Below are 24,325 nucleotides of genomic sequence, written 5' to 3'. Positions count from 1 at the left end.
AACTGTGACTCAAGACATTGGACAGAACAATAGGAATGGTGAATGTTGTTCATTTCAGCTTGAAGAAGCTAACATTTGTAAATTAACTGCCAGTTATATCAATTAATTTCTTGTAAGATTGGCAGGTATAAAGGAAAAGGATAAAGTCATTAACCCTCCTTGCAGGATGACGTTTTGAATTACATGACATCAAGAAAATAAGGAGGTAGTTTGTCTCCTTGCTGGAGGAAATTAAGAGAATTATGACTGTTTAATGTGGAATGAACCAGTAGGATAAGTCAAAAGGTACAGACTGGGGAATTGAAACATATTACATTTCATGAGAAGGACAATAATTTCAAACTGATTTGATTTTGAGTGGCTCTTGTGTCATGTCAGGCTGCTTTAATGGTGATTCATGAAAGAGGAGTAGAGAACTTTGCTTTGCTGTGTTATCGTTGAACCTCCATTGCATGTAGTTACTATGTGATTTGAGTCATTTGGAGTGACTGACTTTCCTTCCAGGAATTCAGTTATGTTGCATTAGTAAAATCAAGCCTTTCACTATTGAGACATGAAAAAATATTGGAACAAACACTACATTTCTTGAAATAACTAGTTACAAAACTATCACCACTTCAGAAATAACTGCTGTAACTTCAAGGAAATCAATAAATGACCTTCAAGGTTTTATTTCAGTTTCTTTATGGAAGTAGTTCTGTGTTTTTTCTGTGTGAAGGATGGAGAGAGAGACTGACACTTGTAGTGAATGTTGAGTATAATGTGTGAGGGATTTTTTCCATCTCCTCTTATGTGTCGAATTATGTCCAGACACATTATACAACCTGCATCCTTCCGAGTATAGTTCTTACTGTGAAAGGGGCAGTGGGGTAGCCTAGTGGTTAAAGCGTTCACTTGCCATGCTGAAGACCCAAGTTCGATTCCCCAAATGGGCACTATGTCTAAAGCCCAAGTCTGGTGTTCCTCGCCATGATATTGCTGGAATATTGCTAAAAGCGGCATAAAACCATACTCACTCACTCAGTCACTCATTTTTTCTGTGAAAATGCTTGTTTTATAGCTCTAATTTTAGTCACATCCCAAGTCAGCATGTCTGTCTCTCTGTCCAAAGTTATTCAGTGATCTGCTTTAAATTTTTGCAGTTCTTATCTGATTTGTAGTCATTCAACCTGTCAGACTGTTGTAATATGAGGCTGAAGCAAAATTAGTCAGACATATTTTCCAAGGGAGATCACTCAAAATGAACTGTTAGTGATGATAATATAAGTTAAGTTAGCCCATATACTTATCCAGTTATTTTTAGTAAACAAGGTACTCCTACACAGTTCATGTACAAGTTCAACATTGGCCATTTGCCTCTGATGGTATCTGCTGTTAAATGTCACTACTCATTCTGTCCCTTAATATCTCTGTGATGACAAACGATGATTAAATATTCATCGTAATTATCACCATTAACATACTTGGATACAAACTTATCATTAAAAGCTTAAAGTAAACTCTGCTTATACATTCCTTCAGATAAACTTGTACATTCTGAGGTCTTTCAGTCGTCAGGTATTAATCCTGCTAGCAGAATAAAATAGGTAACAGTTATGTTGAAACAACATTATTTGGAATCCTGATAAAGACTTTTCGGAAAATAGTGATCGTTTGACTCTGCTGGATATTGCATGTCCTAGTACTTGTATACGTTTGCATTCAGTCTCTCTCATTTGTCTGTTAGGTGGGGTAGTCATTATGTTGAAGACCTGGGTTTGAATTTCCACCTGGGTACAATGTGTGACACCTACTCCTGGTCTCCCATGTGATATTACTGGAATATCTTCTCTCTCTCTGAATTACCATTGATTGTGTTATTTTCTTTCTTTTTACAGGCTGGCCGTGCAAGATGGGACGTAAAAGCAGGAAGGTCTTACGTTGAGTGTGCAAGGGAGCGAACTCACATGGCACGACTAGTGACAAATGACAGGCATAATTGTGTTTGCATGATGGATAGGAATATATGGTGCATTTATTATACAAAATTTTCTCCGAACTGTCATATTAGATGTTATTCTTTCTGTCCGTTTTGTTATGCTAGTCATAGTAACAATAACTTGCCATGTCTAATTACTATGAATTCTATTAACTGAAGAGTTCCTTGTTCAAGGGAGACAATCATGTATTGATTGAACTTGTATTTTTAAGGAGATGTAACCGAAAATGCAAAACATAGGTGTTTGGTTGCAAGACTACAGTGATAAAACATGGGAGAGGTGTCCCTTTTGTACATGTTTTGGTGTGCCATTAGAAATTTGTTTACATTATGGAGTGAGATTTCATGAATTTTGTGGTTCCGGTGTCTTGTTTGCGGAGAAGTAAAAAATATCTCAGATGGTTGTCTTTAAAGTTAGTTGTGCTAGCAACTACCGGTGAAAGGATACTTGACACTGACCTTTTGGGTTGAGATTCGTAAATGAGGGAAGTTATAGTGTTCCCCATTTTATTGTGTCTTGTCAGTTTCTTGTTTTAAGAATGAATCCATTTTGTTTTGTGTTTTGTATTACATTCTCTGCTTTTTAGCCGGGGACGTACATTACTAAGATTTTCACGATATTTCCTTGACCTTGTCATGAACAGTGAGTACCTCAGTGTAACGATTTTCCTGCATTTGAAGCTACCTCAAAGATGTTTTAGGAATTTTGTTATTTAAAAAGTTTAATCATGAATGAAGTACGGGTACTCATAACTATCAGGAGTTGATATGCTCATTCTTCAGTGGATGATTTCACTGTCAACAGTGTTCTACCCCTGTACAAAGCTTTCAAAAGTCAGCTGTTTTAGTTTGTTAATGGTATTAACACCACATATTTTCTTTTGTTTATTGCATCTTGTTTTTCAACAAATTGAATATTTTATATGAACTAAGGAAAAGTTTGATTTTATCACCATTATTCATTATTATTGTGTTTCTGTTTAAGAATTACATTAGTATATGGTATGGTTGTTCGTTCATAACATTCAAAAAGAATTCTGTTTTGAAATTCATGGTTGACAATTTCCACTTTAATTGAGCTATGTTTCTGATTGTCAGTATAAAGTCATGTCAGGGGCAACATAAGTATGTGGTTACAGTCTATGAATATATTCACAATAATCATTGATTCTCTGTTGAGTTGAAACAGTATGGAAACAAATGTTATTTTTGGATGGTTGAATAATTAAATAGTAATGGTTTAATTTTAAATTTACATAGGAATATATATATTTACATTTTAAACTGTTTGTTGATGAAGTCAACATTTTGTGTTCTTTATTAAAAATCTATAAAAACCTTGCTACTTGCTATTATGAAAAATAAAAGCCATTTTAGTTCTTAAACCATTTTACTGGTATTTCAAACAAACCATCCTAGAAAACAGTTTTGTGAAATACTGTCTTTCCTTTGATTGAAATGTTCTCAGTTGTTGATAATACCTTACCGTTCCATTAAATCCTGAAGCTCATGATCCTTTTCATAATCTCATACAAATATACATTCTGAACAGGGATTGTGTTCAAGCACTGCACTTCAGGGAGTTTCAAAGCAAGCATAACATACTGTCAGTGAGATTCAGGTGACCTTTGTCATTGTGTGAATGAAGAACAACTGGATCTACAAACTACTTATCACCTGTAAGTAATACTAAACACACACAAGATCTCTTGCATACTTGCTAAACAATAATATCTGGATTTGTCATCTATGTTAATTCCAGACTGATGCATGCCTGGATTTGTCATCATTAAAGGCAGGAAAACTAGCAACAGGAATGTGACCCCCAAATGATAAAAGGCCAGACAGTTTCTTAAATTGTTTTACAAATTTTTCAACTTTTGAACTGTAAAGGTGACAAAATTCACAGAACAATCTGCAGTCTGTCTCAAAAGAGGACTGATCAATTACAACCTTTACTTGAAATCTAATAAAGGTATAATATTTCATGAAAAGCTGACCATTACCAAAACATGAGACCAATTCTGTGAGGTTTTTGCATAGTTTGTCCTAAAAAGAATAAAATATTTAAAGGAACTATCATAAAAATATTGACAGTTTACTGTTTGTTACAATGGTGGAGTGCAAAGAAAGGGACAGCCAGGTGTTCAAGAAAGAATATAGATGGAACAGCATGGGTTAAAGAATCAATAACGTTTTCGGGACTTGTGCTTCTCAAACATCTGACTAACCTTCCTCCCTCATAACAGTGAACTGACAGTATTTTAATGATAATTTGTGAAAGAATTTTGTTATTTTCAGGACATGGATTTTGAAAAAAAAACTCACAGAGTTGGTGTGATGTCTTGATTGTGATCAGCGTTTCGCTGAGTATTATATGTTCGTTAGTTTCCGAGTTAGATTGCAAATTATGGGCCCACTTTTGAGCCAAAGAGACTGTAAGTGCTGACTTTCATTTGCTGTCAATAGCAAGGATGATTTGTAACTGTTGTTTTCTTGATTAAGCTAACATGTTCATGTTATTCTTTAATTTATATTTCAAAACAATGGACGATAAATTTGATTAAGTAACAAGTACAAATTGTATGACCTTGTTGGTAGTGTTAGAGAACTAAATCTCACATTTTGGACACAGCAAGAGACTGTCTGATTCAGTTCATACACCATGTGGAATTATTAAGCAAAGACATATTTAATGCGTTCAATCTTTAAGAGGATGTAATCAAAATTATGATTGTGGAATATCTGTGTGAAATAAGTTGCTGTTTAACATCAGGAATTATAGCATCCAGTGTAAGACTGTTTTGTTGTCAAGAAAACTTGGCTCACCTGATGTGATCGAGTGAGCGTGTGCCGGCGTCTCTCGTCATTACCCACAATGCACTATTCCTATTCATTGACTTCCAATGTACCAATACTTTATCCCATCTTACGTGAAAAGTGCTTTCAACTTCATATACAGGTTAGGTTAAAGGAAAATATCAGAATGTTGTAGGTATGGAAAAACTGAAACTAATGTCTGATGATCTTTTGAACATACAAATATAATTTTGTGATAAATACATTGGCTTGTCTTGTCTTAGATCTGGCATAAACCACGAATAGTCCATCTCCTGTCACCTAAACTTAAAAGGTCTGTTTGTTGTTTAATATCATATGTAATGGAACATATTAACTTTTCAATTCTTTTCAACTTTAATTGGAAGAAATTAATTGGAAAAATTTAATTTATTTTAATGGAATTTCCATTTAATTAGATATTTTAATGGAAACACTTATCGCAGTATCAAAACTTTAACACATTTCAAGTTACATGTAAATTACCTGGTTGAAGTTTTCATGTTGATAATGAATTTTGAGGTGAGCTTCATTACCTTAGGCAGGATAAGTGTGTTTGATTGTTACCCGGACTGTCATACCTCAAATTTATAGGTAATATATTAATATAACTTATTTTTAAAATGTTTTCTTTTTTTCTTATTTGTGAAGTCCTCAGGAATATACCATTCATCATTGAGCTCAGGATCATGAAACTAAATTCCTTTAACGGTGCAGGGCTGCCAACAATTCAGGGAGAATCACAACATAGCTTTATGAGAGTATTTTGTGTCATATTTTCAGCAACATTAATTATAATGATTTCATAATTACATTAAGTAATATGGTTGTCTTCAGTGATAGGACCTGTAGTGTATGTTGAAATTCAGGAATACTATGCGGTTTAGTCTTCAAATGCTATTTAATCAAAAGTTTGTGCTAAAAATGAAATGTTTAAATTTTGTAAATTTTTCAACTTCTTTTTTAATTGTAATGAGTATAACGATTCTAATTTTCTGACTCAAGGTTTGTTATAGAGTAGAAACACTGATATTAAGGTTTGTTTTCAAATGAGAGTGTGGAATTACCATTAAATTGATGTTGATGTTTATTGTTAACATTTAAAGCATTGGTGTCATGTTATAGAAACAATCTTTATTCAAATTCTTTACTATACAATAGAGTAAGTTTATCTGTCAATTTATTTGAAGTGTGTTCTTAACTACCTCAATTTCTTCACCAAATTACCATGAGAAGTGTTTCATTTCTTTGAATTTCATGAAACGTAGCACTGTCCTGTCCATGTTTGATGTTATTTGTAGGTGTGTCCAATTCATAACAGGCATAGTAGACAGATATTTCAATATTTTAAGTTGGGACTATCCCCGAGTGGAAAGTGGTAGCACTGTCTGATCTCAGTGTAACCCTGTGTTCTATCTTTCTGTGGATATATCGAGTAAGGTGTTTGTACATATCTTGACCTTTCTCCTACATGGACGAAAGAAACTTGACCTACCTCAGAAAATTTCAAATGAATTTCAGGTATTTTCTTTCCTTTGTTTATGACTGTAGATGAATCTAGTATTTTGCATCTCTTCTAGAGCATATGTGCTTTTAGTGTTGAAGAGAAATGCTTGTGAATATATGCTGATGGTTTGTATTTCAGTTTAACTGATCTCCATGGTAATAATTTAGAATAGATTGTAGTTTTCATAAAGGAAAATGAAGATAATTCTCACTTACCTGTGTAAGTGTGTTTAGGTATATAATTTAGACAGTTTGTTAAAAAATCAATCCATCTGAAATCGTGCTCATTTCTGTTCAGTATGGTGCCACTTTCCCTGTTGTTTTTTCAAAAAAGTTATTATAAACTACAGTTACCATGGAGACGTAGTTACTGACTGACCAACATGTTAGTGTTTGCATCATGCATAGTGCTGTATAATATACGCTACTTACCTTTGGTTTGACATTTCAACTTGCATTTTGTGGAAACACCCCAAAAAAATATTTGAACACGTGTCTATCTCTGTGTATACATGAACTGTTTTGTGCTGTAGAGTTGTAACATTGTATTTTGTGCTATCTTGCTCAATGATACCGTGATGCAAATAGCATAAGATTTTGGAGGATTCTCCAATTTTTATTTACCATTGTACTGTTTTACTATTTTCTTTGTTGTACAACTTGTAACTGAAATGTCAAGTTAGGTTCACTGGACTTTAAAACGTAGCTAACATCCATGTTGAAAAATTAGCAGAATTTGGTACAATGCTTCATGCTCAGTGGCTGTAGCATTTGATCCAAGTTTGTAATCAGCCTTACGCCCGGAATTAACTATTATTTTCATATTTGCTGACCTTGAAAGTGTAACACCTTGTAAGAGTCATAAGGCCTATATTGTATGTATACCAAAGACTAGGCCTGCATTGTTCTAATGATGTTGTTATGGCGACAGTGGGCATGTAGGCCCTTGTCTCAGTGAATATGGTTGGTTAGCCAAGGCTGTTGTATACGATCCCATTGTTCCGGTAGGGTGAGATACAGCATGTTTCTATGCCCTGCCAGGGACTGTCTGTCCTGTGCTCACATAGACTACACTTCAATGCAATTATTTTCTTGAAAGATTATCAAATGTACCTTATGAGTAAATTTTAATTTCAAAATTTGAATGCAGAACTGGAAACTAATTTCCTGAATTTGATCACATTTTGAGATTTTATTTTTGAATTTTGAATGATGTAATTTCTGCATGAGTGTAGATCTATAATCAAATCAAATGTATAGCCCACTGGGGCATCTCTCAGGTTAACAAAAATCAGGATTGATTTACACATATAACTATATAGAAATACCTCTCTTGTACATGGTACTGTGTGCTCCATATTATAGATGTTCATGTATTTTACCTTACCTGTATTTACAATGATATTTCAATTGTGTACATTGTTCTACTAGCAAAGCTAATTGTCCCTTTCTGCTTCCTAGAAGGCTAAGTTTATTGATATTTATGGCTTTTACTAGATACTAGCTGTTTCTATTCCCTGTGAGACAAACACAGTTAGAAAAGGGAATGTTTGTGGTGTACATTGAGTTGAAGGAAGGACAGAATATCCTTGTCTTACGAGGGGAGATAACTATGTTTGTAGCACAGGAGAGCTTGTGCATTTACATTCGTGATACTTCAAGTAGCTCAGCGGTTCAAGTCTTGAAAAATATGCATTTGTACAGCTATATGTATTTGTGTTGTGTAGTTGGCTTCATCGCATGTTCCACATTATCATCATTTGTCATAGTTGTAAGTAGCTTGTGATACTTCCATAGGGCATCAATAGTGCTACATGATCAGGCTTGTTCTGGGGAACAACATGAACCGATTTTCAGTGGGAGGTGATACTGTTCAACATAATCAACATGCATTCAGCTTCATGAAACTTGATTACTGACAAGTAATGAATTAGATTTAAAATCTACTGAACTTCATTCCTAGTCAATTTTGACTTGATTTTTTTTCTATCCAAATCAATTTTTTTTCAAAAGTAGCACTTTCAACAGAATGTCAAGAGTCTCATGTCATTTTTATGTGACAATAGAGCAATCAGCAAGCCTTCGTTAAATTGGAAGCTGTTCACGAGAATAAGTTGGTTGCAGCAAGTTGACTATTCAGGGCTTAAGGTATACCGTCACATCCTTGGACTAGGGCACCTGAATCTGTATACTTACATTATGACCTACTTGAAATTGATTTCTGTTTTTAATTTGTACCTGCTATTTGATGCAGTGTGACTGGACATTAATAGTATGTTTGCATGATGGTTTAGGACGACTGCTGAACTGGTGTCTTTATTTCACAGAGCAAGTCTGTATCTATGATTACAATTCATTCATGACCATTGTGTATATGTCATCTATATTCACATTGTACCTGCCTCAGTCACTCACCTCTCAATTGGTGTTCATAGAACGCATTAAGTCGAACAGTGGCTATTCGCGCTGTCTAATGAATTCGGGGCGTGATTGGAGCATGGCCAAATGTTTGTGAATGAAAACCGGTGAATGAGAGGTCTTTTATAGGGCAGGCCCTCTTCAGTTGATTTGTTAGAGATCTTGGAGGGCAGGCTTTTGTTTCCCTTGTGTTCATTTCTATAAACCTGATAATCACAGTGGATACCTTAAGAAACAAACTGATTCAAAGACCTGAAATATTCTTTTTGTTTCAAAGTGGTTTAGGTTGTTGTTTTTCCTATACCATGTGGTCACTGCTCTTGAGTTACTGACTAATTGGGGTACAAGAAGGTTTCTAAAGAAGGCGAAATAGCTATGTGGGAACATATCTTGACTTGGGTTCCTCTCAGATTGTTTAGGTGTTTGTGAAGCAACAGATGTTAATGAATTTATTTTGTATTTTTTTTTAAAAAAAATATTACCCTTTGATTACCCCCGGTAATTTGAAGAAATCTCTCCAGACCTGTTTATTTTACGCATTGTGTTTGGTTACTTTTTGTTGAGTGAGAGTGATTGGGTAAACATGTCTTCTTCAGCTGAACCAACCATGTGTTTTGATGAAGCAACGCAAATTTGGATTCTTGTTTTGCTCATCAACCATTTCGAAAAAAAATGTGGCAGAAACCTTGATGAAAAACAAGCTGTGGCCCAATTAACAGGCAGCTTCCTCAAATATTATGTTTTAGTTTCATTTGCAAGAGTGACAAGATGATTTCAAGTCAGATTTCTTCCCGCCTGCGTGTTTTGATGGTGACGACTGCCAAAAGGCCTTTGATTAACTATCTCTTTAAGCCCAACCCGCTATTAGATGTTCCAAATTTCCCTCCATGCCTTAAGATTTCTTTAAACAAAAGAAATCTTCAATGATGTTATCAGCTTGATCTTACATGATCAGTACTAAATAATAGGGGAAAAGATAAAATATTCAGTTTGTGAGAGTTAATTTTATTCATGTCAACTTGAAATTTGATGTTGCAGATTTTTGTTTTGTTAATCATTAGATTACTTTTGTCTAAATTGATAAGTTTCTGGCAAAGTTTTGAACCTTTGGGTGGGTTGGTGCAGCTGAAGATGAATGACTCTGGGTGTTTTTTATGTTCAATACTCAGTTATTGTTTGTTTTCATACATGAGCAATTTATCAATGTTTCAAAATTGAAATGCATCATGGAGCTGATTTTGTTAAGGAATTGATTTGACAAGCGTTATCAGTCCTGTCTAGGCTAGATGACCCGAGATGCCTGTCTCAACATATTCTACCGTGTGTCATATTCCTGTTAAAGGTTCTCCAAAACCCAGAAATCCTTGTAAGTCTAGTATCACTAGGACTCTAAATGCAGACAGTTGATTTTGAGCTCTGAATAGCAAGCGGCATTCAGAAAAATAGTTACTCCAAACTGGAACAGATTCAGAACTAAAATTGTACATTTGTGAATTTTCTGAAACCAAATTATGACTTAGTTATGCTTGTCTGAGTCATGAATGATGTCATGCTAGAGGGTGATGTTAGCCTGTCAGTTTCATTGGATATCAGTTGTAGATGTAGACTGTGAGTTGTCGCTCTTCATGTGTAGAGGCTTTTGTAGGCTGTCATGCCTGTGCAATCCGATAGTGCTTTCTGTGTTCACATAATGGTCGTGTAGCTTATTTAGCATCTTGTCCCATCAGTGAAGACCGTGGTCATTGTTTGTTTCCATATTCGGCCTGATTTGGTGATGAAGACGACTACAACCATGGGCTTTAATTCATATTACTATTGGCATTTGAATAACGAAGTATTTTCTAAATGGTCAGCTGGACCCGGTGATTTATGAAAATATCTTGGTGTCATTGGTGTTTTTCAAGGGTTGAATTTAAATTTTATCAAAACAACCATTGACCGGTGAATGACCACCATTTTTTGCGGAAGATCGGTGCCTGAAAGAGACCTATGACCCGTGATCAGTGTCAGGAGGATGGAGGGACAATGTGTTTTGTTTAATCAGAATTCTTGACTTGAATCCGTGTATTGTAGTGGTATACATGCATACTGGTACTATATATAGTATATATAGCTTGTACAGTTATAACCTCACTCCTGGATATACCAGTGAATTCTCCCATTATGTTAGGACTATGCACCATTGAGGAAGAGTCCATTTGGATTAGTGGGTGTTTGGGAGTTTACACTGTGGTTGCCATATTTGAGTATATGCTAGATATCGGTACATTTACAATGTAGTCGTGTAAGTGTGTGTCTTACAGATTCTCTTGCCTATGATATCGCACAACATTTGCTCAGTATACTATGTTTCTTGTTGCGATTCAATGTATTTTCAACTCTTTTTGAAAACTTGCAATGTTCAATTGTTCCTTGTTAAGCCTTTTCCATGTTTGAAATGTCAACAATATTTCTCTTTTATTTCAAATCCATACAAGAACTGTTTTCCTCAAGCTCTTACTCACAATTACCGAAGTACTGCAAAAAATCTATTCTAGCCATTTTAGTTTTAGAAGGCTTATTGAAATGAATGTTTTGGAACCTTATTTTCCTTCATAATATTTGCCTTTGTTTAGTATATGTGAGCACTATTGTGTGGTTACTTGTTCAGGCTTCTGACCTTGCTCACATTCATGCTCAGCAGCAACTGACCATTCAAGTTGGCATTCAGAGGAATGCTTGAGGAAATCTGGTTTTGAATCTTGTTTTTCTATGGATTTCTCCATGTATGTGCGTGTTCAATGTTGCATCTCAGGAGTACCATTTTGGCTACATAATACACTCATAAGACATAAAATCAAATAAATCAAGCTGTCAGTTAGAAGCCTCCATACCCACAAAAGTCACTCCCTCCATGCTTACCTTCTAAGACAACCATACTTCAGTCAAATATAGTTGAAGAGCCAATCACATCGTCAGTTGATATTCAGTTCACAATTCAAAACGGGTACTTGGCAGTAAGTCATTTATTTGATTTTGTGGTCTTGAACTTTCTGACGAGCTGGAACACGTGCATGTGCTATAGAACAACTTCCATGTACTTTGTATTGGTTGTTTATGTGAAGATATATCCTACACCAACTGGTGGTATGGAGTTTCAGCTCGGACATTTCTACTTTAAATTTCTCATATTGATGGAAACATGAAGCCAGCATCAGACAAGTTGTGACAAGTTGGGGCAGAACTGAAGGGGTGACACTCAACATAACATTAATTACATTAATGTGAACAACCATGCTCCTGTACCAACAGCTGTGCATGCCATGTCTTTCAAGGCAACATCAGCATGTCATCTTTCACGCTTTACATTCCTCCAGCTTCTCATTTTGACCCAATCATTTCTAGTTGCCAGGCCATCCATCCACTCTGCCTACACCCACTGCCCAATTGCTTCCTCATTCCAGCAGTGCCTCCATGTTAACACTGTTCTCCAGCTCTTTGCCTGTCCCTCCTCTTACCTGCCCGTCAGCTCATATCCTTGGCTTACACCTGTAACAATCCTGATGCATGTAACACTTCATCAAGAGCTCCCAGTCCAGTGAGTAATGTTCCACCACCTTTACTATGACCTGTAAAGAATCTGTTTAGGCAACACTGCAGCAAGGACTTCTAACCCAGTCTCAAATTCTCAGTCCTGCCTCTCCATATCATAAAAAGCCCTGTATTGGTAATGTTCCGCTACAGCTGCTTTTCCAGTCTCTGTTCTCAATCCTGCCCCTCCATATCACCAGAGAACCTGTATAGGCAATGCTTCAGCTAGAGTTCATGTTTCAGTGTCATGTCCTGGTCTTGCTCACATCACTCTGATGCTGTGCACTCAGCTTCCATCCTTCCTTTTGTGGTAGTGTTCATGTAGTGAAGAGAGTGCATTCACTCTGGGGAGGTTCTGTTTGATCCCACTGCTGCCACCTGGTTGAAGCTCATTTACATACCAACGTAATTATTACACATTTCAGAATTGGTTGTTTTGCAAGAACTATCATGTCATGGATACACATTACACTCATTTTCGTTTTATTTGAAAAAATTCCTGTCAGTTGGCAAGTCGAAATTTTTTTGTCAAACTAAGTGGCAGCATGGAATCAAGGGAGAGAACTAGCCTGATCTCTTGTTTATTATTTGACGTATTATGAAACGGGTGCCATAGATGTTAGGCAGCTTATGCAGCATTTCTGCCTTTCCTTATTGTTTGTTGTTTCTTATTTACTATGTTTGTGTGTGCTTGATTTGCTGCCAATACTTCTCATCTTGTAATGGGGGCCATGTTTGGCTACTTTAGAAATTAGGCCTCATTGAAAGCTCTCTAATGTCTTAACACTGCTGACTTTAATTCTGTATATATGAAACAATTCAGGGATGATATGATTGACTTGAAGTCACCAGTATTTGGTCAGTGTTTTTGTGTTTTTGGTATTTATTGTTTCGCAGATATTGACAGCAACTCAAGCTTACCTTGTACACTTTGTAGTTTTGTGTGCTTCACTATAATTTTGTCCTCAAAAACATGAGGTTCTACACATGCTTTGCAAGGAACATTAAGATCAGAAAGCTCTGAACCCAGAAGTTATTGAAAGTTATGAAGAAAACTCACCAAACTGGATCTGGTATTAATTTGATATGCAGAAATGAATACTTCAAGCTGTGCTGTTTAGAGGATATGAAAATAAGGATTAAATCAAAAACAATCAGAACTTCGTGTTTTTGACTAACTTAACATTCTGTACTTCCAGGGCATTCAACCTGTAAATCTAATGATGACAGTTGTCAATTGTGCTTCTGTTTCATTCAGTGGAGGAGGTAAACTCACACATTGATATGCTTAACAAATATGCACAATCATGGAATCACTTGCTTTCAGTGATGTCCCCTTTTGGTACAGATATGTTAATTGTTACCTTAATTAGAGTGATTGTATATAATCTAAATTCAAAGTATGCATTCTTATGTGTGGATATATCAAGAAAGATAAGACTGTTGACTGAATTCAGCTGACGTGTAGTAATTCTTTCGGAGTCTACCTCATGTTACTACTTCAGGGTGTGCACGGGCAGTTGTTTCAGGTTTCAACAGGGAAAAGATAGGGACTAGTTGACAACCTTGTCACATCCCTCCTTTGATGAATTTTATTATTGAATGTCACTCTTAATTTTATATAGGTTTTAGTTTGTATTACTCTTAGGGATCAGCTAACATTGTAGTTTTTAATATTGTTATTACTCTGATAAATGTGCATTTTGCTGCCTCACTCGGTATTTACATTTATTGTTACTTGTAATAGTTAACAACATAAAGTTACTCTTAACCATCTTCTTGTGTTGTTGTCATGAACGATGCAGACACTGCAATTGAAGTTAGTGCTTGGAATTATTCATCAAATCAGGGAGAGTATTTAGAGTTGTAGATTATCCCTGATCAAATAGACAGTGAGAGACCAGCTGAGTCATAACTGGCCATGTCTTTGTAACATGACTACAGCAGGCCACTGGTCATGTCCAGAGTGTCGCACTCATGATGGGAATCGACACATCCCCCCCATTTTTTAGTCAGGTCACCTGTGGTTGAGTTTGGGAAAGTACGCCCGCAACACAGTGGTTGGAAGGCAGACTCCGGTGTAAAGGAATAAGGCTGCGCGCACACGCACACGCACTCCCATATGTACATGCACATGTCAACTTACGATTACTACCTAACTATAAAACCGGCATATCTTCAGGCGCTTCTGCAAACAAAACCCAACCCAGTATGGTGTGATGTAACAGAAGTTTTTTTTAAAACAGTGTAAAACCAAACTGACTCCCATACTCTTCAACAGTCGTGCAGACGAGGGGCAAATATACGTGCCCTTTAGACCTAAATGGCTGAGCGTGATTACTAATGTTATTTCAAAGATGCGATTTGGTCGTTTCACTGAGTGAGAAAGGAAGCATCGTTTTGGGCTCTGTGAACGTGCATGGAAGTGCGCTCCTGCACACCCCACTGGACGACACTGAACCCGAAACAATTATTTCCTCATCTTGTCTATGGGTATTCTACAGGTGCATATATAATTTGTGTGTGTCTGTGTGTGTGTGCCTCTGAATTTGATCGCCCGAAAATGCAAACCGTGCAAGTCCATTTCTGTTTTTAAACTGGACAACTGTCTCCATGACGTAGTGAAAGGAGATATTGAGTAAAGCAAATCTGTTGCTGAATCCATGAGTCAGACCAGGAGGTTTGAGACTCTTTATGTCAATGCGGTTTCTAAAAACCAAAAAGAATTGCTGGAAATATTTGCAATTTAGAAAACCCTCTTCAAAGATTTTTATCACCCCTTTTGCTGTTTACAGGTGTTTTTTTGATATATTATTTTGTCGGTTTCCATGGAAATGTTTCGGACAGTCTCAAAATGGAGGGATGGGCTTCGTTTCCGGAGCAGAACTTAAAATCCATTTTTTTTATTTTTCTTGGTATATGTACCAATCAGAAGCTACAATGGTGCCTTCTGCTAGTTACAGGTTTTTGTGATTTCTTAGTTCCTCGGTTTCCATGGAAACGATTCAGAATTTGTCTCAAATGTGAGAGGTGTGTGTTTTTCGTTTCCGGAGCACATCTCAAAAGGTTCCGAGTATCTGTCAGCAAAACTTGGTAGTGTTACGGTTAAGAATTTGCCGTGACAAACATGTAGGAAACCCCTCCTGAACAAGCAAAGCAGAACAAAGACAAGTCTAAGACATTCAAATATTATTATTATTAGCAAAGAGCAAGTTATACAAAGTCACAAGTCAATTTCACAATACAGATTTTAAATACAATACAAGTGAAACAAAATCTAAGGCTATAGGTCACAAAATATAATCTAGCAAATTCACCAAAGTCTTAGTGCGAGAGAGAAACAGTTATGCAGAATGTAACACGGCGAGCGGTCTGACAGCAGTTTCAGGCGTGTAAACTCCAGTGATTGTGAATACTCACCTGTAACAGTAGATATACGTGACAGACCCCAACGAGGTGCCTTTTGCTATTTACAAGTTTTTTGTGATTTATAATTTTCTTGGTTTCCATGGAAACGTTTCGGATTTAGTCTCAAAATGGAGGGATGGGCTTATATCTTTTTAAAAATATATTTCTGCAAAACTTAGCAGATATGCAGAGAAGACCCTAAAGTGGTGCATTTTGCTTCTTAGAGATTTTTGTGATTTATCTTTTTCACAGTTTCCATGGAAACGATTCTGACTTAGTCTCAAAATGGAGGGATGGGCTTCGTTTCCGGAGCACAACTAGAAAACTATTTACAATGTAATATCTTACATCAAAAGTTGGCAGATATCTGAGGCAGACCACAAAGTAGTGCCTTTTTCTATTTACAATGTTTGACATTTTTATTTTTCCTGGTTTCCATTGAAACAATTTTGACTGAGTCTCTAAATGGAGGGACAGACTTCGTTTCCAGAGCACAACTCGAAGACCATTTCATGTCTTTCAACAGATTTTGTCAGATATATGAGACAGATCTTGAAGTGGTGCTTTTTGCTGTTTACAGATATATGGAATTTATATTTTTCATGACTTCCAAGGAAACGATTCAAACTTAATCTAAGAAAACATCAAGTAACTGTCAGATGATTTGTCCTTTCAAATATGTGGGGCCCGGGGTATATGTCGTCTGCTGATGACTCTTGTTTAACTTTGCACATCGCTATCCCATAGGACGAACTTCCTGAAAAACGTCATTCCTTGCCCCATGATCGTTTGATTTTAGATGTGGGTGAAAAAGGTATACCCCCATCCTCATCTCCACAGGTCAAAGACAACTTGTCACAAGTCAAATGCTATCTGAAACGTACCGAGAAAAGAGTATGCTGTTCTTCCATGATAACATCATCATGCAATTTGGGCTGACGACATTCAGACAGGGAGCATTGGCAACCGGTGATTAATTTTTATTTTTACACGTCAAAGTGTTGATACAACACGCTTTTAACGTGGATGGTGCCTCGCTCCAGACAGGTGTGCGAGAAGCGGAGACATCACAGCTCAGGTTAATGACTAAATAACTTTCTCGTCACTTGTGCACGTGCTTCTCCAACTCCTGGCTGTTCCGTTCCCTGCACTCCTCCCTCGTAACAAATAGTGTACTGTGTCAGTATTATAATGATAGTTTGTTAAACAACTTTTCTATTATTAGGACAAAAATTCTGCAAAAACCTCACATGGTTGGTATGATGTTTTGATTCTGATCAGCGTTTCATTGAGTATGTTATGCTTTTTAGTTTTCGAGTTAAATTGCAATTCATCGGTCTGCTTTTGAGCCAAACTGACTGTAGATTGAACTCTTCAACCCACTTAGTTAGTTGTCACATTTTTTGTTCGTTGGGAATTACTTATACTGAAACTAAGAAATAGGGCCTTTCTGATAAGGACCCACTACATTTTATGGCTCTAGATCCTTAGCGTCTGCGGCATTTCAGGGATAAGGGCAAACACTGCTATCACTAACTGATATGGTTTCACATGCTTACATGCATGGTAGAGACCGGATCGGACAGTAGACTCTGCCTTTTGTAGGGATTCCGCAGATATTTTAATTAAACAGACGGACCAAAGTAACCATATCGTTGTGTTAAATAACAAAACAAAACAAACTATTGTTAAATTTGATTGCATCTATTTCGCCTACAACATTTTGTTAAACATTTAAACATTTTGGTAAAAGATGTTTCGAAACACCCTTTCATTTTTGAAATGTTGAAAAATTGTGCCGAAAAAGTAAATTGACTTAGTTAAAAAAATACGATGTCTAAGACACCTACTGGTATTATGTATTATGCGACTAATATTGTTTCTTTTTCAAAGTTTTATATAATGATTTGTTAAACTGTAACAGGTAGATGTGTATATTTTGATATAATTTTGAAAAAAAACTGAGAGACACAATTTCTTTTGTACTTAGCTCTGTCTTATATCCGTCGAATCTGACGTGTGTGTGTGCTCTCCTTGGGGCGAACGTATCAGTCTCCATTTCATTGCTGAAACTAATTTACAAGTGGTAGAATTTTCCCATTTCTTATATTCATGATATACCTTAGGCATACTGGTATTAATAAAACGATAGAGACGTTTTACAAACACCCAGTACTTCCAGAATGAGCACGATACTTGTATTCTTACACTTTAAATGACAGCCCCATCAACCGCATGTGAGTGAGTTTAGTTTTACGCCGCACGTAGCATTATTCCAGCTATTCGGCGGCTATAAGAATATGAAGTCTGGACCACACAATCCAGTGATCAACGTCATGAGCATAGATGAACGCAACTGGGATACGATGAAATGTGTCAAACAAGTCAGCGAGCCTGACCAATCGATCCCATTAGTTGCCTCTTACGACAAGCATGGGTTACTGAAGATCAGTTCTATCTAACACGGTTCTTCATGTGTCATCAACAGCAAGCACAGATTCAAGATACACTTGTTATTTTTTCTTTTCGATGTTTGTTTTGTCTATTAGTTTCTGTAGACGCCGCAATAATCCAGATATATCGTGCCAGCATGATGATAATCGAGTCTAGATCTGGTGATGATGATGTGCCTCAACACCTCATCTACTAACGATATTTTATTGGGTTGCGGTGCTCCTGGAAAGTACATCGTGATGTTATCATCCCATCCTACCGGGTACCCATTCTTAGTGAACGGAGGATATTTCAAACAGTCTCGTAAAGGCACTAGAAGTACATGTACCTCAGTGTGAAAGTCAGAGACGCCGCTAGCAGTCAAGCAGTCGTATAGTGTTACCCATCCATTACCTCACCGCAACTGACGTCACATAACCTGGCCTGATGTATGACCCCTGTATCGTACACCGATCCACGTATCACAACACTAATTACCAAACCGCCGTGCTTTTTTGACAAGGTGCATTTACACACATGGTAGAAGTGAATTTAATGTGAATTTACCAAAAACTTTGAACAGATTGTCTTTGCTCACTGCAAACACTTTTATGGAAGCGTGCGTGAGTATAGTTTTACACCGCCTTTAGTAATATTCCAGCATTGTCATGGGCTTCACACCTTGTACCCATGTGGGGAATCGAACCCCTTTTATGGAATAGGCAAAGAACAATCTAAGAACAATACATACATAACTTTCTTAAAGAAAAAAACATTTTGCATTGAAAAATTGGAAAGTATATTTAATTAACTATCACGAGCAACATGAGTAGGCCCAGTAACGTTAAAAACGTGGTTTTCACAAAATTACAATATTTTCATTTACCTTTATTCACGCAAACTGAATAACAAAAAATGTGGGGGTGGGAGCGGGAGCGGGGATGGGAGTAGGGGTGGTGATGCACCGTTAGGCATCACTAACCGACACAACAAATGGCCTCAGTTAAAAGACGATGAGCCACACATTAGTGGCCTCATAATGAACATACATAATTAGATTACAACAGAATATACACAATCATGCTTTATGGCATGTTACAATCGTTTATAAAAGTACATAGAAATTAGGGTACAGCTAGAATATAAAGGAACTATACAAATAAAATAGCGTGTTAGTTACGCTACATGACTGAATATTACATGTCTGAAATATTCTTCCTAGTACATCACCATAATGGGCTTCCACACAATATATACAATATATGTTCAAAGGGAAACAGCATAATTATGTTAAACAGAACTGTAGTAATCTGTTATGAACAGTAGTACATGAGAATATCTGACATAAATCCTAAAAGTACGACATGCTCCGCGTAAATCTGAAGGTAGTAGGGTCGTAGCATACAGTCAAGATACATGAGAATAAGGTTATAGGAAGATATAGTAAAGATCCTTTACCTTTGTAAATAAACAGTGAATGTACTAGACAGCCAGCAAATGATTTGTAACTGGGGTATCAGGGGGTTCGAATCCCCTTACCTTTTGAAAATGACTTAAGACCACACTGACATTTGTTTTGCGTTAGCGGAGCCTAGGGCGGGGTTCAGGACACGCACGCACGCACGCACGCACGCACGCACGCACGCACGCACGCACGCACGCACGCACGCACGCACGCACGCACGCACGCACGCACGCACGCACGCACGCACGCACGCACGCACGCACGCACGCACGCACGCACGCACGCACGCACGCACGCACGCACGCACGCACGCACGCACGCACGCACGCACGCCTTTAAAAGTTCATTGATCCGCCAGTGCTAGTTATCACAGATAATCGCATTTCCTAATGTACCTATGTGTAGGTTGTTGTGACCCTCGGAGTTATCTTGACAGAACAACACCATTTAGTTCATCGGAGCATTGATGACGAGTATAATAGCTGACCAGTTGTGAGTAGGCTACGATTTTAGCCGTGGTACACGAGTGAACAGTTTTTCTAGATGAAGCATATTATTCGCAAGGTGAATAGGATCCACTGGTTCTTACAACTTATAGAACTCCTCTCCAAAAATATTCACAATAACACATTTCTGTACAAGCAGTTATAGGAAACAGGTACAGGGGCAGATTAACAGTTTGGCGCGGAAATATTATAACACAAATGGTGCATAGAAAGACGACTTCTGCAATCTTTTAGTGTTACGGTTAAGAATTTACCGTGACAAACTATGTAAGAAATCCCCCTTGAACCAGCAAAACAGAATAAAGACATGTTGTAAACGTTCATATTGTGTATTATTTAGACAAAGAGAGCAAGTTATACAAAGTCACAAGTCAATTTCACTATACAGATTTCGAATACAATACACGTGAGACAAAATCTAAGGCAATGGGTCACAAAATATAATATAGCTAACTCACAAAAGTCTTAGTGTGAGCGAGAAACAGTCGTGCAGAATGTAAGAAGGCGAGCGGTCTGACAGCAGTAGATGAAGCGTTCACTACTTAATTACCAACAAAAATATACAGAAAATACACACTTGTAACATTGGATTTTGAGCATATGCTGATGTACGCTTTTGTACATAATTTCGTTTTTATGATTTCGAGACCAGGGTGGGATTTTATACACAGCAGGAAAAAAAATAAATGTATTCCACCTTGAATCTGTTAACGTAACAGGCCCTCACAAGGGCCTAGATTTTCGAAGCTGTTAGCGGTAAGATAGTTGTAAGCTGATGTTAATTTCAAATTTCATGTAGATTGAAAAACATGTGTGAAACGGCGTTCATTTTCCCCTGTTGATAATATGTGCTGCTGTCAGTTCAGGGGAACAATTACTGTGGCTGTGATGCGTTGGAAGAGGGTTCTGGTGGTACTAGTTTAGTGGTAGCTGTAACCACCTGGCAATGTGCCAACTGTAAATGGCGCTTACCAGTCAACGCCAACAACACTCATTTGTATGAAGATTCTTCTGTATTGCAACACAGAGCTGAAAGATAGTTAACTCCGGCAGCTTACGCATGGGCGATAGTGCCCATTAGAAGGTAGATGGCCATCTCCCGGAGCAGCAATATTTACTCTCTCGTTTTCACAAAGTCCTTTTCAAGAACAACATCTCTACCTAACCAGAGTTCTCAGCCCTAACTGACTCTTTTAGTATTACAGTTGACAAGAACATAAACGGGCGGGTTTCAAAGCACCTGCGTATTCGGTCACAAGCACTGAAAACTTATGTGAGAACCATAGCTTTAAATCTGTATTATGAGGACTTTGACTAGTCTAGGATAGAGAACAGTCAAGACAATATGGTCATGTCCAGTGGGCACCATCACTTCCGGAGAGCAGTTATATCTCGCGAGATCCCGTCACTCCCTGAACCTTTAGTTCAGCCATATTGGACGAAAAACTGGGAGACACCATTCCGGGTTGTACTACAACAAATCAGAATCAGTCGTTTGCCAAGTGGTTTTCATAGCGTCAGTGCCGATTGAATCATGTGACACCTTTGATTAGATTATTTTGTGTAAATCGTTTGTGTTGTGCTTAGATCTGCATCTACGCAGTAATTGCGTCTAACGGTTTTTTGGTGTTATGTCAATACGTGTAGTATTTTAACATGATAACATATCATGTGATCAGAGACCGTAAAGAAATATATGGTCTCTGTGTGACGCTGAATCCGACGATCCAGCTAAATCAGCCCTTGACAAACTATTGTCCTCAATACTGATCCCGTATAGTGATTTCAAATCCATTGACAAAAGTATACCCAAGAAATCATGCCCTATAAAGGTGAGGAAAAGTATCTGAACGATCTATTTTCCCGCCTGAGCGGGCAAACCTTCTTGAAATATGAGACAAATTGATCTGCATCATAAATTGTAACTATATAATGTGATTGACAGATTGCTTGTTCATGATTTTCTGTGGTTTCAAAAAGCTCATTTGGTCTTTGAACGTAAAATGTGTATAAATGCAGACTTGGTCTGGTCGCTGTTTGGCTGGAGTAATGCCGATGTGACGTAAAGCTCAACTCAAAACTGCTGTGACCAGAGATATTTTCTGTCTGGTCGGTTCAGTTCAGCTTCCTGTAAAGCAACTGGTTAGGTTTGTCAAGTATCTTTACTTTACATTGGACTTTAAGGCAAAGCTGTACACACATGCTCATGTAGCTGCTGCTGACGACTTAGTTATGTTATAAATCTTATACTGTCACTACAGAAGTCAATACGAAAATATCTGGTTTTGTGTAATGTCTGACCAACAGTGCTTACTGTCCTCGTGAGGCAGACGCCAGAGCAAGAGATGCTCGCTTGACTGAAAATTTTAAATGCGACTTTAGTGGACTTCAACTGAGTTCAGTACACAGTGTAAGCACTTACGAACAAAGAAGAACTAAGTCTTGGAATCTTCGTAGAAAGAGCAAGCTCGGTTGAGCAGACCGCAAAAGCTGGAACCATGGAAGTAGACAAACACTGGCTTTTTTAAGTCATCCCTTTGGTCATAAATGTTCGTGAACATTGTTTTCTCTGCTTTCCTTGTCTCTATGACAATCCCAGCTTCACTTGTTTCTTGCTTCTCGGATTCAGGTGGGTAGATCTGTGGTAGAGAACTGACCTTTACGGAGCCTTGTCAGGTATACCTGCTGGCAGAAATGTATTTCCGCGAATTACTAACATCTGTACTATAATCAGGAGGATAAATAGCATTTAACCTGCCTTACAACGCCAGATGTTGTTATAAATATATGCGTGTGCTCTGAAATATGTAAATGTGTCGTGGGTTGCCAATTCTCCTGAAGCCTCTCAGTTACTTGTGCAGACCTCCTTGTTGCCTGTACGTAGTTTATTGCCAGAAGAAACTGTTGACCACTGGCTCTGAGTTAGGGTTCGCGTCCTGATGATGTTTCTTTATTTGTCGGCATCAATCCCTTGCTCATTTGTGTCCTACATCACGGATGTAATGTCTAGGTACCTGTTGGTGAAAAGCTGGGTGTATGTTGCTCTGTTTCTGGTACCCGTCACAAAAAAACACGAGACAAATGCGTCAGCTGCTCAGTCAAAAAACCCCCCACAAAACACAGGAACAAATGATATAGTCAACCTAGGTGATTTTATTGCTATAACATTATTATCTTAACAGTTGTAATCCTCGTATGCAACAAGAAAGGAGTCGGTAAGGACGGCAGCAGGGTGTGTAGAAACAGGACTCGGAAATGTTCATGGAACTAAGTATCAACATTTGAAAGGGATTACGAATATCGACTTTAGAGAGGCATCCTTGAAGATCTGAAACCTTTGATGGATAAGGGAATTTGATCATGATAGTTGAATCGAAAGAAAGGAAGAAGAGAAGTTGGTTAGGCATACTCTCCTTAAAAGTCACAATCATAGCTATTATAGAACGGTATTTTAAGAATCTTCATCTTTCAATATCATCATTTCAAAATATATATCTGCAACCTATAATATTGATCTGATCTGAAGGAAATGTGATCATACTTCACCTGGTCGTGTACTACTTCTCAGTGTTCTTTCTGTGAAAGTTAGACACACTGAGAGATGCCAGGGTACACAAGACAGCGACTCAGTGGCAAATAATCACCTGCTTCATAAGGGATCAATTCGCCGTGTACAGCCTCATCTTACTTAAGACTGTACCTGATAGCAGGTATAGAAAGGTAATGTAAACGCGAATAGGTCTACAGCATATCTTATATTGATATTCATAACGAAAACATCTCTCTGGTCTCTCTTCCACAAAGTATAGCTGTCCTTATATTCAGGGGGCTCCTTTCACGAAGCAACCTTTACTGAGGTTATTCTTAAGTCCCATTCTTTAACGTTACTCTAACGCTACCTTAGTGACTTACGATCACCTTTGTTCTGCTTCGTGAAAGGAGGCCCTGCTACTATAACGGATACCAATTCGGGTCGTAGCGCTGTGGTTGTGGTTTCTCCCTCATTGAGTGAATCTCGTTTTATGCCGTATTTATCGATATTCCAGAAATATCACGACGGGGGACACCATAAATGTTCTTCACACATTTTACCTATGTAGGGAATCGAACTCGTGTCTTCGGCGTGACGGGCGAACGCTCTAACCACGAGTCTTTCCCACCGCCCTAGTTACTCAGACAAGGATGAACACACATGTATGCTGG

General features: G+C 37.6%; 1 protein-coding gene across 1 annotated transcript in view; it reads left to right on the top strand.

The window, feature by feature from the left end:
• Positions 1-2,935, top strand: part of LOC137277529 (zinc finger protein Xfin-like) — a 45,512-nt gene extending 42,577 nt beyond the window's left edge. The window contains exon 3 of the mRNA XM_067809302.1: positions 1,878-2,935. The gene's annotated coding sequence lies outside the window, so the exon portion shown is untranslated. The remainder of the gene's footprint in view (positions 1-1,877) is intronic.
• The last annotated feature ends 21,390 nt before the right edge of the window (positions 2,936-24,325 follow it).

This window comes from Haliotis asinina, chromosome 3 (genome assembly GCF_037392515.1).
Source record: "Haliotis asinina isolate JCU_RB_2024 chromosome 3, JCU_Hal_asi_v2, whole genome shotgun sequence".
In the NCBI taxonomy this organism is placed as follows: domain Eukaryota; kingdom Metazoa; phylum Mollusca; class Gastropoda; order Lepetellida; family Haliotidae; genus Haliotis; species Haliotis asinina.
The sequence above is the reverse complement of the archived record's forward strand: the minus strand, read 5'-3'. Positions and strand labels throughout refer to the sequence as shown.